General features: G+C 45.5%; 1 long non-coding RNA gene and 1 other non-coding gene across 2 annotated transcripts in view; one reads left to right on the forward strand and one right to left on the reverse strand.

Moving 5' to 3' along the window:
* Positions 1-9776: 9776 nt before the first annotated feature.
* Positions 9777-9861, reverse strand: TRNAR-UCU. Its single transcript is given in 2 exon segments — positions 9777-9812; positions 9825-9861. It is a non-coding gene; the product is annotated as a tRNA-Arg (tRNA).
* Positions 9862-10879: 1018 nt separating this feature from the next.
* Positions 10880-16981, forward strand: part of LOC121488219 — a 95208-nt gene continuing 89106 nt past the window's right edge. Inside the window, exon 1 of the long non-coding RNA XR_005986998.1 lies at positions 10880-11005. This is a non-coding gene — a long non-coding RNA (uncharacterized LOC121488219). The remainder of the gene's footprint in view (positions 11006-16981) is intronic.

Below are 16981 nucleotides of genomic sequence, written 5' to 3' on the forward strand. Positions count from 1 at the left end.
AAAGAGGTCCTGAAATGGAAAAAGTTCTCAGCAAATACTTAACATGAGGAAGGCAATGGGTAGTGGATAGTGTATGTTCCATGTAACTGCATAACTGATTATCCCCCAAAACTCTGACTCAGAACCACCACCAAGTTATTATATATCCTTATTTGGTGGGTCAGGGCTTGGTTGAGTAATGTGCTCTACATGAATCAAATGAGGTCACTGACTCACCTAGTAGCTGAGTAGATTTGGAAGGTTTAAGACCCTTCCCTAACATGCTTATTAGCACCTTTGTATTCTCTTCTAAAAATATGGGGACATGTGAAATTTTTCTTCAGGATAGCACAGAATTGCTATAAAACCAAAAGATAACCCATACACTTTGTGTGGCACTGAAGGCTCTATCTAGCCTGGTTAAATGGGCTGAATGCAGAGCTACTTAGAAAATTGTACTTTACCTGCCTCCTTGCTTGTCCTGAGGTAAAAGGAGCCACTAACTAGATTGAAGTGAGCCCAGGATACCGGGCTGTATTGTTACAAGTGAAGAGAGATGCTGTAATAGGTCAGAAATCAGCCGCCCGTCAGTCTTCTGTTAGGGTGGGCCTGTCCTGTGCTCTGCCAAAGAAGGTGGGAAATGACTTGAGGCTTTCCTAAGCCAACCTTTCTCTACCAAAGGTAGGATGATGGGAACAAAGGTTCCTTTACAGCTTATCTGAAAAGCCCTACAGTCGGGGTCTCTGCCAGCTATACACTGAGCAGTGCTTTCCTTCCTCTGGCTCTTTGGTTACAACCAGAGCTGCAAAGGACGGACTGGTAAGTTGAGCACCAAATCCTGACCTCACACCTCATGTAACATACTGAAATTCTGAGGTCTTGTTCATTAAGGGGAGAAAAAAATGAAACATGGATATGAAGACTGGTTAGATTTAGTTCCAATATCAAGTCTCAAATTTCAGTGTCCATTCCAGTTATCCTCCTTTCCACTCCACTTCAGCCAATCACTATAATGGCTTTAAGCTTGTTCAAAGGTCAAGATTCTGAACTAAGTATCCCAATCTGTTAGCCTTCTGATCCAACTTTGGCTGCACTTTGGAATTACCTGAGGTGGCTTCAATAATATGGACACCGGGGCCCCACCCCCAAAGATGGTGAACTCTGGATCTCAAGCGTTTCAGCCATTCTTATACTCCCAATCCTCTACCCCATCAGGATACATTTTTCTCCCTAACCTGGAACAATGGTCAGACATTTAAAAATTCTTTGTGTGTCCCATGTCTATCCTCAATTTTTTTCTGTTACTGTCACCTGTCAGGCCCAGCCAGGGAAATACCCACTGTTATCTGTCTAGATTACTGAGATTTGGAAAACTACCATAAGCCACAGACTCTTGGCTGGGCTTTCACTGCTCCTCTACAGTTCCTTTATTCAATTATGACTACTTCCCACCAAATTCATTCAGTCTGCAAGTCAGCCAGTCACCACAAAATTGAGTTCTATAGATCATTTAACCACCAGGGTACACCAGTGAAGAAAACAGCCTCCAAACCCAAAGAGCTTATAGGAGACCCAGCATATTTCTACTCTCCCAGAGGCCCCCGACTCCCACTCCTCCCCTCAGCAGACACTTTGTCTCCAACTTTGCTTACCCAGCCTAGAACATCTAAGGCCATCTAACTCCTCATGACGCAACCTGTCTACAGAAACTTCTTACATGTATCCCAAGTGTTCAGTGTTCCTCCCCCTCAACCTTTTGGCCAAGAAATGTCATCTGCCACAGGTTTCTGACCATGAAACTTCAGCTTCTCAATCTGTGTAAGAAGATAAGCTTGTCTGCTTCTATCTTGCTGCTACTTCACAGATTTTCTTTATCTGCCTACCACTTGGATTCCCACATTGCCTGCTCTCTTACCTTTCTCTATACTGTAGAACTTGTTATCTTGGCCTCTGTCTCCTTCAGCTTCTGCTTTATCTCTTTACAGTGGACTCCACAGTTTCTCTCCTTACATCTCTACACTCCCTGCTCCAGATGCATGTTTCCAAATAATTAATATGCCCTTCCAGGTTATCACAAAGTCCTCTCAACCTCATACCCAGAACCTGAGATGACTACCTAACTAGCACCGTGCTGGCACATGACAGGTACTCAGAGGGAAGCTACTCTTTCCCTGTTCTCCATCCTCCCCATTAGGGAAGGCTTCCTAAAACAGTTTTTAATGGAGACTTCCTGTTTTTTGTTTTTTTAAAAAACCTTCTGTTACCCACTTCTGCCTGACAAGACATGCAGAAATGCCTACATTCAAAATTTGGCATTCAGGACCCTCTAAGATAGGAAATAATGCCATCACAGGTTTATATTCCCTATTGCTCGTACCCCTACTTCATTTGTGCTGGTCATTTGCCTGTTTCTCTACTCTGGACTGTAAAAAAACTACACTTCCCAGATTCACTTATCAACTGGCTACCCAGTAAGGCACTGACCTAGGACAGGAGGGCCAGAGGAGGAGAGAGAGGGTATTTCCCTCTGCTTTAGACTGAGTTGGGAAATCCAATGGCTCCACCATTTCCCAGTCCCTACAACGTAGTCCTCCACCACTGGATGGCCCAGGCTTCCAAGTTCTGGTAACACCATCTCCTAATGTCCCTTTGGCACTAGGGGTGAGAGGTTTCCTACTTTTCCAGTTTCTGGGCTGCCTACACTTAAAACGTCCATCACCTGCGTAACAGCTCCCTATAGTAAATTCTTTAGAGTGATGCATGTTTTTGCCTGGACCCAACTGCTACATTTCAGCCAAACAAAACTGTTGATAACAGATTGTTCAGCCAGTGAACATATATTGAATACTAGGTATGCCAGCGACTGCCAGATACGGTGAGTTTTCACCTTTTATGTCTTTGTTCATACGATTAACTGCACCTAAAATTGTCCTTGCTTCTCTTCCACCTAACAAAACACTGCTACCTTTCATACTTGTAAGAAGCCAGCATCTTGAGCGTCTACTCTGTGGAGGGTGTGTGCCCAGGGAAGGAATGAGGTCACCTCTAGGCATCACAGAACAGTCTACAGTTCATACAATGTTTTATCAGATTTTCTCTACTGACGTGTATATTCTTGAAATTCCCATTTGACTGCTTTAAAAAAATATTTGTATTTAACAAACACTAACTGCCAGGCACTGTTCTAAGGACTTACAAATACAGCTGGTTTTTATGTAACCATTTATGTAGGTATGTACATATGAAACATTATATACATATATAACAATTTAGGTAATCTTAAGTAAACCTATGAAATAGGTGCTACTATTACCCTCATTTTATAACTGAAGAAACGGAGGCACAGAGAGGTTAAGTAATCTGCTTAAGGTCAGAGCTCGTAAGTGTAACTCTGTCACACTTACTTTAACCTGCACTATAGCTATCTGCATACTTGTTTCCACATCACCAACAAAAATTGAATTTTTTCCTTTCTTCACCAGTTACAGAACACATGATTTTTTACCTGAGATTGTGGCTATCTGGGAGGGGGAAAAAAAAAGCTATGATTTTTCACCTCTTCGTGGGACATAAGTAAAAGCAGTATGCGCAACTTCTGGGAAGCAGTCTTCTCCTTCAGAGAAGAGTGAGCTTGAAGTGAGGCTCTGTCCCTTTATCTTCTCCCCACTAACTAGTAATATTGATCTGATGGCAAGGAAGGAGCAATCTTCTTGGAACATCAGGAAAAAGCTACATTTTAAGGTGAAAGAATGAGAAGGAGCCTGGATCTCTCATGATCAAGTAGTTGCCAGTGCTTGAACTTTTCATGTGAGGAAGAAACCTCCATCTCTCCAAACCCACCCATTGTTACTTTGAGTCTCCTGCCACTCATGCCAAAGCCCATCCTAATTAATGGGATTATTCATCCCTGGCTCCCTGCCCCACACTAGAGTGAACTCTAAGAAAATGCACTCTATCTCACTCACCTTTGTATTTGTTTCCAATGTGGTTCTTTGAATAAAGCTCGTACTCAAAAATACATGTCAAATTGAAGATGAATGAGCTTATAAAATATTTTTTAAGTGCTGATGGATGTAGAAGACCCCAGATCAGGAGGAAGCTGGAATGAAACCACTTCCCGGCCACTGGTCTTTAGAGTCTGTATGGACCACAGGCAGCGATAAGATAGGAGTGTCTCCACTCCTTGGGGAAACTCCCTCTTGGTCAATACCCGCCTGGAATCCTGGGTATGTGAAGCAGAGCTGTAAAAGAGCACAAAGAAAATAGGTTTTCAAAATAAACACCTTTAATTTTCCCTTCACTTTCATGCTTTTATCCCTGTTCTCTTCCTACCTGCCTCAGAAGAGCAGACATTTGCCCATCATTCCTAGGCTAGTCTTTTCACCTTACTCCCATACCGTCTTTGCATCTTAATTTTCTCATCTGTGAAATGGGGATAATTATTACTTATTAGGATCTGGGGAATAATTAAATGACAAGAGCTACATAAACTTGCTGGCATTTAGAAAAATATGAGATCTTTTCCTTTTCCTCTTGACTCCCTTCTCTAGAGGCAACCTATTCCATCAGTTCTTGGAGAGAATACTTTCTCCTAGTTTTCTTCTCACCTCTCCAGCTGCCCTTTCTTGGACTCTTTGAAAAACTCCTTCTTTGCCTATCCTTCAAATGTCTGTGCCTTGGGTTTCTCCCCATACCACCTTCCTAGTTCCAGCCTCATTTTCTTACCCAGACAACTCCAAGTGCCCTGGTCTTCCAGCTTCCTATCCTGCACTCTTCCAGCCAGGCATCCACACTACAGAGTGGGGATAGAAACCACACATCTAATCACACTGCTTCCCACCTAAAACTGATTCAGTGGTTTCCCACTGCCATTAGGGTAAAACCCACAGTCCAAGACATGTACAAGGCTTTCAGGACACGCTACCTGCTGGAATCACTACAGAGAGACATTTTGTTTTAGTGTTTCCACTCCTAACAGGGGGAGCTCCTAAAAGGTACACTTATGGCTGAGATCCAGCATACTGTAAAATGTAAGGAGTCAATAAATGTTGAATGCAATTCAGAAAATCTTCAATGGATAAGCAGTATCAGAGCTGCCCATTTGAAAGTGATCTAGGAATAGACAAAATATTTTTTTTCTTTCATCATTAGTATTAGGTTTTATTTTCCGTTTTATTTTTTTAACTTGACTTTTTTATTACAAGGATAAGACTGGCTTATTTTGAAAAAATTCAAACATTATAATGAGATATAAGTTTAAAAAGAAGGCCTTCCATCACTGCTCCTCCTGCTCCAGCACTGTTAACTATATATGCTTCCAGAAAGTTTCTATGCACATGCGATCATAGTAATACACACGTTATTACTATCATTATTAGCATTATTTAACACAAGTAGAATCATGTTAAACATGCTCATTCTCATATTAGCTTTTTTCATATAGTCTTGGATATTTTTCCATAGCAGTATATATACATCTTCATTTTTTTAAAGATGTATTTATTCATGAGAGTCCTCATTTTTTAAAGGTCTGCATTGTATTCAATTATACGGCTCTATTATATTTTCTTCAAACATTCATTTTTTAAAAAATATTTTATTTATGATAGGCACACAGTGAGAGAGAGAGAGAGAGTGAGGCAGAGACATAGGCAGAGGGAGAAGCAGGCTCCATGCACCAGGAGCCCGACGTGGGATTCGATCCCGGGTCTCCAGGATCGCGCCCTGGGCCAAAGGCAGGCGCTAAACCGCTGCACCACCCAGGGATCCCCCATTCATTATTTTTTTAATTGAGTATAGTTGGTATATATTAGTTTCAAGTGTACAACACAGTGATTGACAATTCTATACATTACACAATATTCACCATAAGTAGTTACCATCTGTTCTAGTTTGAGGCCATTTTAAATAATGCTGCATTTATGGTAGATAAATGTCAATTTTTCTAAATACACAAAAATGCAAAATATTAGAATACTAAAATAAATATACATCACAACCAAGTAGGATTCATTTCAGGAATTCAAGAAGGGTTGATTATTAGAAAATCTGTTAATACACTGCACAATATCTGTTAATATTGTGAAACCTATGAAACCTCCATAAGTTACTGACAAGTAGGGATAGTTTCTTAATGTGATAAAGTGTGTGTGGGTGTATGAATGAATGCATGTGCACCAATCCCAAAAGCTAGCATCATGCTTAATGGAGAAGCATTTCTATAATGGTCAGAAGCAGCACAATTCAGTCCACTGACACCATTATCCAAAAATTAACATTTTCTGGAGATACTATCAAATGCTATTTACAAATGCTAAAGAGATACTATCAAATGCTTATACAAGAGATAATAATGAGGCCTAAGAATTAGGAAAAAAAGATAATAATATAATTATTTGTGGGTAGGTGATATGTTTCCAGAAAATACAACATAGTTAACTGAAAAAACTACTTTTCCTTTTAAAAATTGAGATAAAATTCACATACCAGAAAATTTATCCCTTTAAAAATGTGCAGTATACTGGGTTTTTGGATATGCAGAGTTGTGCAGTTACCACTACTCATTCCAGAACATTTCCATTACTCCCCAAAAATCTCATCATATACCCATTAGCAGTCATTTCACATTCCCCTTAGCCCCAGCACGTGGCAACAACTAATTTACTTTATGTCTCAATAGATTTGCCTATTTAGGATATTTTATATAAATGGAATCATACAGTATGTGGTCTTTTATGACTGGCTTCTTTTACTTGACATGATGTTTCCAAGGTTTATCCATGTTGCAACCTGAATCAGTATTTCATTCATTTTTATTGCTGAATAATAATATTCCATTGGATAGATACACCACATTTTGTTTATCCACTCATCAGCTGATGGACATATGGGTTGTTTTTACTTCTTGTTTATTAAGAATAATGCTACTATGAACAACCATGTACAATTTTTTGTCTTAACATATGTTTTCACTTCTCTTGGGTATATACCATACCTAGGAGTGAAACTGCTGGGTTATATAGTAACTCTGTATAAATTTTTGACTAATTGCTAAACTGTTTTCCAAAGAGACTGTACCATTTTATATCCCCACTGGCAACTATGAGGGTTCTAACTTCTCCACATCCTTGCCAACACTTGTTATTGTCTATCTTTATTCCAGCCATCTTTGTGGATGTGAAGTGGTATCCCACTGTTTGGAGCTGAAAAATTATTTTAAATACTAAAATAATTAAATTAAGATAGCTGTATATAAATTTATTTTATATATATATATATAAAAAGCCTTCTTATATACAAACCATAATCATTTATAAAATATAATGGAAGAAAAAAATACCAATAAAAAAGATAAACTATCTAGGAATAAAGTTAACTAATAAGATATGTGTGTCTGTGTGTGTATTTAACATACTTTTTAAGGGCATAGAAGGACTGAATAAATGGGAAAGCATGTGTGTTATCCGCCCACCCCTGCTGCTCTTAATAGAAAGATGCAACATAGTTCAATTCTCTCTATATTAACTTATAAAAAACATGAATCCAACATAAACATCTCCTAAGATTAGAACTTGACTAGCTGTAACTAAGGCCCGTGTGAAAAGACAATGGAGAATTATGGTTTCACCCAAAGACCCAGCCATTCTGGCATGCTCCTTATTAGCTGCATCTTCCTGTACAAGTTATCTAACCTCTTTGTCTCAGATGCTCCTTTCGTAAAGGGGGATAGGATAATACCTACCTGGTAGGGTTGTCAGGAGGATTAAATGCCTTAAAAATATATAAAGCACTTAGAACGTTACCTGGTATATAACAAATGCTAAATTAATGCTAGTTGTTATGTGGGGAAAAACAATTCAAGAATAGATGAGGGAAAAAAATCTTCAAAGAAAGTTATGAGAAAGGACTGGCCCCCCCTAGATATAGAAACACAGTTCTGGTGAATTAGAAATCAGACAGATCAACGGAACAGAATAGAGAATCCAGAAACCCAAATGCAAATGGAAATTTAGAAAATGGTAAAAGTGGCATTTCAAATAAATGAGTACAGAGAAGAAATGTGTTCATTACGAGTAATTCTGAGACCAAATTCCCACTTCACCCCTTATACAAAAGTATATTCTGGATGAAATGAAGATTTAAGTACAAAAATAAAACCATATAAAACACTAAAATAAAACATGAAATTATTTAATAATGAGTGCTAATAACCCCAAACCTGGAAGCCATAAGAAGTCTGATAAATCCAAATATATGAATTTCTGTAAGGCAATAAAATAAAATATCACATACGAAATCAAAAGGCAAATACATTGAGGAAGAACAATTCTAACACATATCATAAAGCATTGGTTTCCAAAATATGTAAAAAAAAAAAAAAAAAAACTCCAACAAACCAGTAAGAAAATGACCAATTATGCAATAGAAAAATGAACAAAACCGAAGAATAGATATGTAATAAAAAAGAAATACAAATTAGCCTACATATGAAAAAAATGCTCAGCTTTCTTTCATAATAAAAGGCATGAATTGACACTGCAGCCACCATTTTTCACCTATTTGGTAAGTCACGCGCCCTGAGGACATGGGCACTCTTGCACAGCCATGGTCAATCATGTGTAATCTCTGTGAGAGCAGTGTGGCAAGATCTATAAAAAACGCACAAACTACCCTTTGACCCAGCAATCCAACTTCCTAGAATCCATCCCACAGGTACACTCGCACTTGTGTACAATAGTGTAAGAACAAACATGATCACCGAGGCATCGTAACAGGAAAATATTTTATGCCTCAATGACCCAACTACCGGGGGCTGCTGAATCATTAATGTACAGATTCACAATGGAACAAGGCAGCTCCACCTGTGTTAGAAGGTCAAAAAGCACAGCCTACGACCAATCGTGTCACCTCTACCAACCTCCACCAACATGGAGACAATATTATGCAAAAGTGACATGTAAAAAAAAAAAAAAGTGACATGTGCCTAAAATAAATCTGAAAATATTTCCAAGCAACCATCTTCACGAATAGCTTTTAAGAGAGAATTGCAAGGCTAAGTCAGATACAGGGACAACAGCGATGTTTACTTTTCTCTGTACCTTTTTTTTTTTTTTGCCAATTCTGGATTCTGCATTCTTTGGCAGAGAGAGCGTTACAATGAATCCTGAAAATCCCATTCACTCGTGCCTTCACGGACTCGCATTTAGAGAGGTGGGACCCTAATCCCGCGCAAACCTGGGAGTCGTCAGATGACGGTGCTTGCCTGGAAGAGCTGACGGGCAGGTGGACCTCGGACCTCAACGCACTGCAATCCTGCGCGAGAACAGCGTGCATTTTAATTTTTTAAAAATGCAGATTCCTGGGCTCCCTCCCCTTAGGACTGAATTCGAGCGCAGGACCCCACTCGGGGGGCAGGACCCCGGTAGTGAGGACTCTGAAGCCTGCAGGGCTGCAGGGTCGGTCCGCGGAGCGCGGCGCAGGGCGGGGCGCAGCCAAGGCCCCTCACCCTTCCCGCGGCCTCCCCGGAGTCACGGTCGCGCTCCGGGCCACGAGGCGTTAGCCGGGAGCGTGGGGGCCACCGCTGGGCCCGAACCGCGAGGCCTGGCCGGGCCCCGACCCCGAGCCACGGAGCCGAGGGAGCGGGGCTGGGAGCCGGCCGGCTCGGCAGCGGCAGCCGACGCCGCGGGCAGGAGGAGAAAGGCGGCGGAGGAGAGGCCAGTTCAACCGTCTGGGGGGAAAAAAGAGGGAGTAGGAAAATGATGGCGTCAGAAAATAAATTCTGGGGGAGGGAAAAACTGCGACTCCGCCGGGACTCGAACCCGGAACCTTTGAATGTCCTCAGCCTCTAGAAGTCCAATGCGCTATCCATTGCGCCACGGAGCCACCTGTTGGAGTCTCGGCGCATCTGCTGTGTTAAGCCAGAGGCGACGGCCCCGCGCCCTTCCCACCGCCCCCTCGGCCGTTCCCCGGGCCGCCCGTCCGCGCAGCCGAGGCCAGGGCGCCGCAGCCCGGGCCGCCGCCACCCAGTGCGAGCCGCAGGGGCCGTCCCTCGCCGCCGGCCCCGGCCCCCGCCGATCTGAGGGAGGCCACGGCCCGGCCCCCGGCCTGCCCGGGACAAACCACGCCCGCGCTCTCCGGCCCCGGCCCCTTCCTGCCCCGAGCGCCCCCGCCTACCGGCTCTCCCGGCGGCCGGCCGCGCCCCGCCCGGACCCGGACCCGGACCCGGACCGGGACCCGGGCCCGGCCGCCGCGATGCGGAACCAGCGGGCCGAGGCGCCGGGCCGAGGCGCCGGGCACTTACGTCGCACCTCTTAGCGGCCGATCTCGAGCGGCGGCCGCTGGCGGGTCCCGGCTCTTCCCCGGCCGGGCCGCGGCGGCGTCTGTGTGCGTGCTTGTGCGTGTTTTATTTGCGCAGGGTTCGGTAAAACGGGGGGTGGGTTGCATTTCGCCCCCCACAGACCCGGAGCCGAATTTCGGAGGCCTCCGGGCCCTGGGGGCCTGCGGGGGGCGACGCGCCCCGCGCCGCAGCGGCCTCCGAGGGCTCGCCCCGGGGCCGCCAGCCGCCCCCAGCCCGCGCGCCGGGCGCTCGGCGTGGGCGGCAGCCGCGAGGGTGGCCGCGCGCGTGGGAGCGCCGGGAGCCTGCGAGTGCGGCTGCGCGCGGCCGCGGGGCCTCCCGGGGCGGCGACGGGGTCGCCTCTAGGCAGGCGGGTGAGGGGGTCGCGCGGGGGGGGCTCGGGGCGCAGGAATCCCCATCGGCGCGGCCCCCAGGCCCCTGGAAATGGACGCTCCAAGTAAACGCTGCGTGGTTGCTAGGCAACCGCTGCCGACGGCCCGCCGGGGCGCGCGCTCCCCTCAGCCCGCGGCTCCGCAGGCCCCGCCCCCGGCAGCTGCGCCCCGGCGCCGCGCGCGCGCCCTCGAGGTGGGCCCGCCGGCCGCGCGAGCCCGAACGACCCGCCGCAGCGCGCGAGCAGAGTAGTGTCCGCCGTCCTGAAGAGGGAAGGGGAGCTCCCGGGAAGACCCGAGTGTGGTAGGCGTCTCCCCTGTTCTAAGCTAGTTTATCCGCACCACAGCGCTGTGAGGTGGGCACCGTCGTCCCCCTTGTAAAGAAGGGACCCCGCAGCCGAGAGACGCCAAGTTACTTGTGCAGGGACACCCCGCTAGGAAGTATCGAGAACTGTGAAGAATCTCCCCTTGCAGGCCAGCAGGTGAGCTCGTCAGGTGCGTGGATGCCCACGGCGCCCTCGAGAGCCCTGCGTCCGAAAGGAGGACCTGTTACAGCGAAAGCAGTAGCCAGGGGGCCGACAGGGTGGCGGCGGTCGTCTGCACCCCGGTTCTCACAGGAATGAAGCGGAGGGGCCCAGGTGGATACTTGCACACAAAGGGGGGGTCGCATTGCAGGAAAGGGATGCTGGGCTTGGGCGACGCGCCATGATAGGCAAGCAGTAAGCAAGCCTTCTCTTTGCCCCACGGGGAGACACCCTCGTCCCTCAGTTTGCTCACTGCAGTCGCCTGAGAAATGGCCCCAGTGAGCAGGGTCTTACGTTCTTAGAGTAGCTGGCAAGAGCGTGCAGAGACGGTAAGGCCCCATCTGTGGGTGGGTTTCCTCTCCAAACAGTGAGCGGCAAAACCCTGATTGCTACCAGGCCTGGTTCATTCCACCATAGTATAAGTAACATTCCTGGACAAACATTTCTTTCTTTCTTTCTTTCTTTTTTTTTTTTTGACAATAAACATTTCGTGTAGAGCATTGTTATGTCCCCTTTGAAAAGATTAATGAAATAAAACACATGATTTGCATACATCAAGGAGTTCTCACATATGCAGAATTAGCCCGTAAAATAGTATATGACTGTAAATCATATTGATGTAAACCAGTCTTTATTGAACGCTGCAATGTACCAGGCCCTGGTGGCATCTCAGAGTCTTCACTGGTCCGTGGAGTTGAACATGGAGGAACAGAAGAGATGGCTCAGTGCTGCTGTGTAAACACCATATGCAGGAATCTTGTCTGGGAGTGCTGGAGCCAGCTCCCACACGGTCACTCATTGACCTAACTAAGTAACTATTTTTTTTTTAAGATTTTATTTATTCATGAAAGACACAGAACAGAGGAGGGAGGCAGAGACACAAGTAGAGGGAGAAGCAGGCTCCATGCAGGGAGCCCAACGTGGGACTCAATCCCGGGACCCCAGGATCACGCCCTGGGCCAAAGGCAGGCGCTAAACCACTGAGCCACCCAGGGATTTCCCCTAAGTAACAATTTAGACTTGTAATATAAAATGTTGGGAAGGGGGCATTGGGAAAGAGACCACGTGCTGGGGAAAGATATGTGTGTCCCTAACTCCACTTGAATTAAAGCATTTTAGGCATTTGATTCCTTTCACTAGTTGAGACCAAAACCTTTCGCAACGTTGGCATATAAAAGGAATGGAAATGTGTATTTAGTTGCCATCAGAGGAGAAAGATTCCGTAGGTTTTCTAAACCTTCCCTAATCCTGAAATGAATTTTCTCAGGCAGTATATACAGTAGATAGCAGCCATTATACAACCTGAACTAAGAATTTCTCCAAATTAAAAAGAAAAAGAAAAAAAAATCCTCCTCCTTCCTGCCCGCAGAGGGAGCCAAAGCACACACTATAACCACCTCCAAGCAAGCTGATCACCCGAGGCAGTTTGAGTTTCCTGAACACCAAAACCCTAAATTAAATACAATTTCATTTTGGTGTTTTAAAGTTCAAATCTGTTATATACCTCGGGGAATCTGCAGTAACACTTTTCATGTTTGTATAGCAGAATTATTTTTAAGTTACCACGTTGTTCTATTTGCAGTGCTTGTTAGCATCCTCAGCCTGCCTCAGGTTTAGAAATCTATACCGTTATATATTTTCACTAGCTTTACTTTGCTTCAGAAGAAGAAGGTCATTGGAGTATCGGTTTAATTCAATTCAGGGAGTATTTAGGGAGGATATACTTGGGCTATACTGTGGGAGACAGAGTGGAAGTTTAAGACCCACTCCAAGGAGACTTCAAGTTCCTTGAGAGAAATATGACCAATGAAAATGAAACAATATGCAAATAATGCAATACAGCATATGAAATACAGCATACATAATGCAATACAGCATATGAAAACAAATGGCAAAGTGTGATGGCACCCCTACCAGTAAAAGGTTTTTGAGTTGGCACTACCAAGTAATAAATATGTACTACTATATTCATTATAAAGCATACCCCAAAAAGAAGTTTTAAAAGGATGAGATTTAAAAAAAAAAAAAAACAAAGATACTGAGAGTTGGAAGACAAGACTATGGAGTCAGACTCTGGTGTTCACATCCTGGCTTTGATTCTTATTTGTAAGGCATGCTTCTCAACTTCTCAGAACCTTCTTTTCCTCATCTGAGAAACACCAAAGTTGTGAGAATTACAGGGATTGATCCTTGAGAGGGTTTATCTCAGGCCTGGCACATAGTAAGTGTGTACCAACTGTTTGCTATTATTATTAGCAAGCAACTCTCAATGAAGAAATCCCATACCCTGCAGGAACAAACCAAAGTTCAGGTTTGTAGCATCAGCTACATTTGTTGCAACCCGAGAAACATTATCCATCTTCCCACCCAGCTCCTGCTGGGCAGGATATATCATATCTGGTACTAAAGGGAACACCCAGTTTCTCAGTCTGAAAATGGCAAGCGTTTACGTTTAGTTTCATGATTTCCTCATAGTCCTGTCCCAAGAACCTTTGGTGGATTCTTATTTTCACTTGTGCAACCACAGGGCTTTTCAAAATAAGGGCTTTTTTATTAAAGAAAATCTCTCAGGTAGCCCGGGTGGCTCAGCAGTTTAGCGTCGCCTTCAGCGCAGGGCCTGATCCTGGAGACCTGGGATGGAGTCCCACGTTGGGCTCCCTGCATGGAGCCTGCTTCTCCTTTTGCCTGTGTCTCTGCATCTCTCTCTCTCTCTCTCTCTCTCTCTCTCTCTCTCTCATGAATAAATAAATAAAATCTTTAAAAAAAATAAATGATGGCCATTTTCATCCTAAAAAAAATCTTAGCACCGAGTTATTAGCCAGACCAATTATCAAACTACATAGGTGGCAAGACGGGAATAAGGAAAGGAAAGTAACATTTTCCAGGATGAAGAAATCTAGACATTTAGATAGAAAAGAGGGGCAAACAGGCCCTTATAGAGGTACAGTTGGGAGTGCGGAGTTGAACGCATCAGGAGACGGAGTTGGACAGTTACGATTGAAGCCAGATGTGGCGAAGCAGCTGGGGCAGGCTTGACTCAGGATGGGGAGTATGGATTTAATGCTACAGGCAATGGGGAGCTACAAGTTACTTTTGTCATGTGCTTTAGAATGACTGAGCTTTAGAATGATGAACTTAGGGGTGGTATGCTGGCTGAGTGAGGTGGAGCCCAAAGGTCCGGGAGACCCTTAAATTTCATTTAATTTGTGCTTGGTGTTTTCTATGCTTTTTCATCTCTTCAGCAAGCAGGGATTAAATGTCTACCTGAGATACAAAGAAAATAGACACGTGCTTAGTTTACAGCCTAATAGAAATGACCCCAGGTACACTAAGAACTGAGATGCAAGGGCAAGAGGTCTCCAAGTGAGGTACAGGTGGTATGGGACCCCAGGGGAAAGAGAGATTACATCTGAGGAGGGGGACTCACGGAGCAAGGCTGCATGTAAAAAGACTCTAACCTAGGGCCAGAGTGTGTAAGAAGTTAGCATACAGCCTGGGGAATGTGAGGAAGAAGACAGGACAGACTAGCCAAATGGTAGAGGCTGAACAGTCCAGGACATGGTGTGGAAAAGGGTCCAGCTAACTTGGCCTTGGTTGTAGCAGGTGCTAGTGGAGATTACTGGGGTTCAAGGTATTGAGTGCCAGAGTCAGTTCTGTGGTTGTATGCCATCAGCCCATTCTCAAGAGGACAAGAATCACAGCTGAGGATAAATGGAACATGATCCAGGCCCCAAAGGCAAGGGTTGGGGAAGAGCATGTTGAAAGCCTCAGGCTCATAGGCTGGTATTCAGAGGAGTGGTCTAGTCAGAAGGGAAACTGAGGTGGAAGCAGGTGGATAGTGTTGGGGGTGGGGGCAGGGGGAACACCAGTCCTGGACCTTGTGGCTGGGTTGACAGGGCTGCTGAGCAGGCTTCCAAGCAGAGCTCGGGAAGGATGTAGGACCATCCTATAGGTGGCAGTCACCATCTGCTGGTGAGATGGCTGGACAGAGGCCAAGCCTGACCTGTCTTTGAGTTTGATCAGGCTTTGAGCCTGCAAATAGCTCATTTATTCATTTACCCATTGAGCTAGGCTCTGCACTAGTCTCCAGAGACACTGGTGAAGGAGACAAATGCTGCCCTTGCTCTCATGTACCTTGCAATCCTGAGCAAAGTCAGACAGGAGACAGCCTTGACCTGTCAGGAGAGACTTCCTTGAGAGAGCCTGTGGGGCCAAGAATGGGAGGCTTGAATCCATCAGCTCATGTCACCTCCTCCAAGAACATTCCCATACATCCTTCTGTTGGGGGACGGGCCCACTTATGGCTTTGCAAAGCACCTGGGAAGCTGTATAATTTTCTATTTGGTTTTCTATCTCCTTTCCCTGACTATAGGCATCTTGCAGGGAAGGAACCATGCCTTCTTGTGGCTAGCTCACAGCAGGCTCCTTTCGGCACTGGCCAAGTGAATGGATGAGTCCTACAGGCATGCTCTGTGACCATGTGCCTTGCCTGTCTTCTGTGGTAGACTAGAAGCTCTTGAACGCTGGACGCCCTGGCTTTCTTGCTCTAGGCAGTTCTGCCCGAGACTTAGCACCAGCCCTGTACACAGTGGGCACTCCATAAATGCTGCCTGAACCACCGTGTGCAAGTAGGAGTTGACCTGCAGTGTCCTAATTCTGCTCTCAGTGACCCAGTTTGGGCGAGCAGGTCTTTTTTTTTTTTTTTTAAGGTTTTATTTATTTATTCACTAGAAACACACACAGAGAGAGAGAGAGAGAGAGAGAGGCAGAGACATAGGCAGAAGGAGAAGCAGGCTCCATGCAGGGATGTCCAATGCAGGACTCGATCCTGGGACCTCAGGATCATGCCCTGAGCCAAAGGCAGATGCTCAACCACTGAGCCACCCAGGGGTCCCTGGGGCAGCAGGTTTTGAACTGCCCCCTCCCCCATCTCTTCCTTACAAGTTCTCAATAAACAAAGGCACTTCCTCACTCCTGCGCCCAAAAAAACCATCTGCTAAAATTTAACCAATGTTAATCCTTTAGCAGTTGAGAGTAAGAATGAAGTACTAACACATCGTGCCAGGCCCCATTCTGAGTTCTCCATGTGTATGCGAATGGGCTTCATCCTGACAAGCCTCCAAGAGGCATTGCCCTGCCTTTGATGGGAAGGCAAACACAGAGAGGGCAGCAGGATTGGCCCAGGCCCCGTCAACCACTTCTCCATGGAAAGAAATCAGGGAGGACTAGCAACCTGGGACCAGGGACCAGGGACTGGCTTGTTAGACCAGAGATTCTCAAACTCAGCTGTGAGCCAGAATCTGATACCCAGAATGCTCCCAAGACCAAGTAAAGCAGAGTTTCTGGGGTGGGCCCTTGGTATCAGCATTATTTTGTTAACTCCCCAGTTGATTCTCCTAGGCAGCCAAGTTTAAGAACAAATGCTTTCCGGCCCTTTCCTACTACAGTGGTGATGATGGCCCAGGGGCATCAGCATAGCCCGTGAGCTGGATAGAAATGCAGGTTCTCAGACTTCCCCCAGCCCAGACCTGCCAAATCCAGGATTTTTCTTTTCTTTTCTTTTTTTTTTTTTTCCTTCAGGGAGGGTGGAGTGTGGGATTTTTCCAGGGAGATGGATCAGGCTCACAGGCTGCAATATGCAGCTTGGGGTATGTGTGGGGGGAGTTTTGGGGACAAGGATTGGATGCATTGGAGTGGGCTGAACCACAATCTGCATTTTAATAAGATTTGCCACGTGATTCATTTGCATTAAAGTT

The sequence above is a fragment of the Vulpes lagopus genome, chromosome 3, assembly GCF_018345385.1.
Source record: "Vulpes lagopus strain Blue_001 chromosome 3, ASM1834538v1, whole genome shotgun sequence".
Taxonomy (NCBI): domain Eukaryota; kingdom Metazoa; phylum Chordata; class Mammalia; order Carnivora; family Canidae; genus Vulpes; species Vulpes lagopus.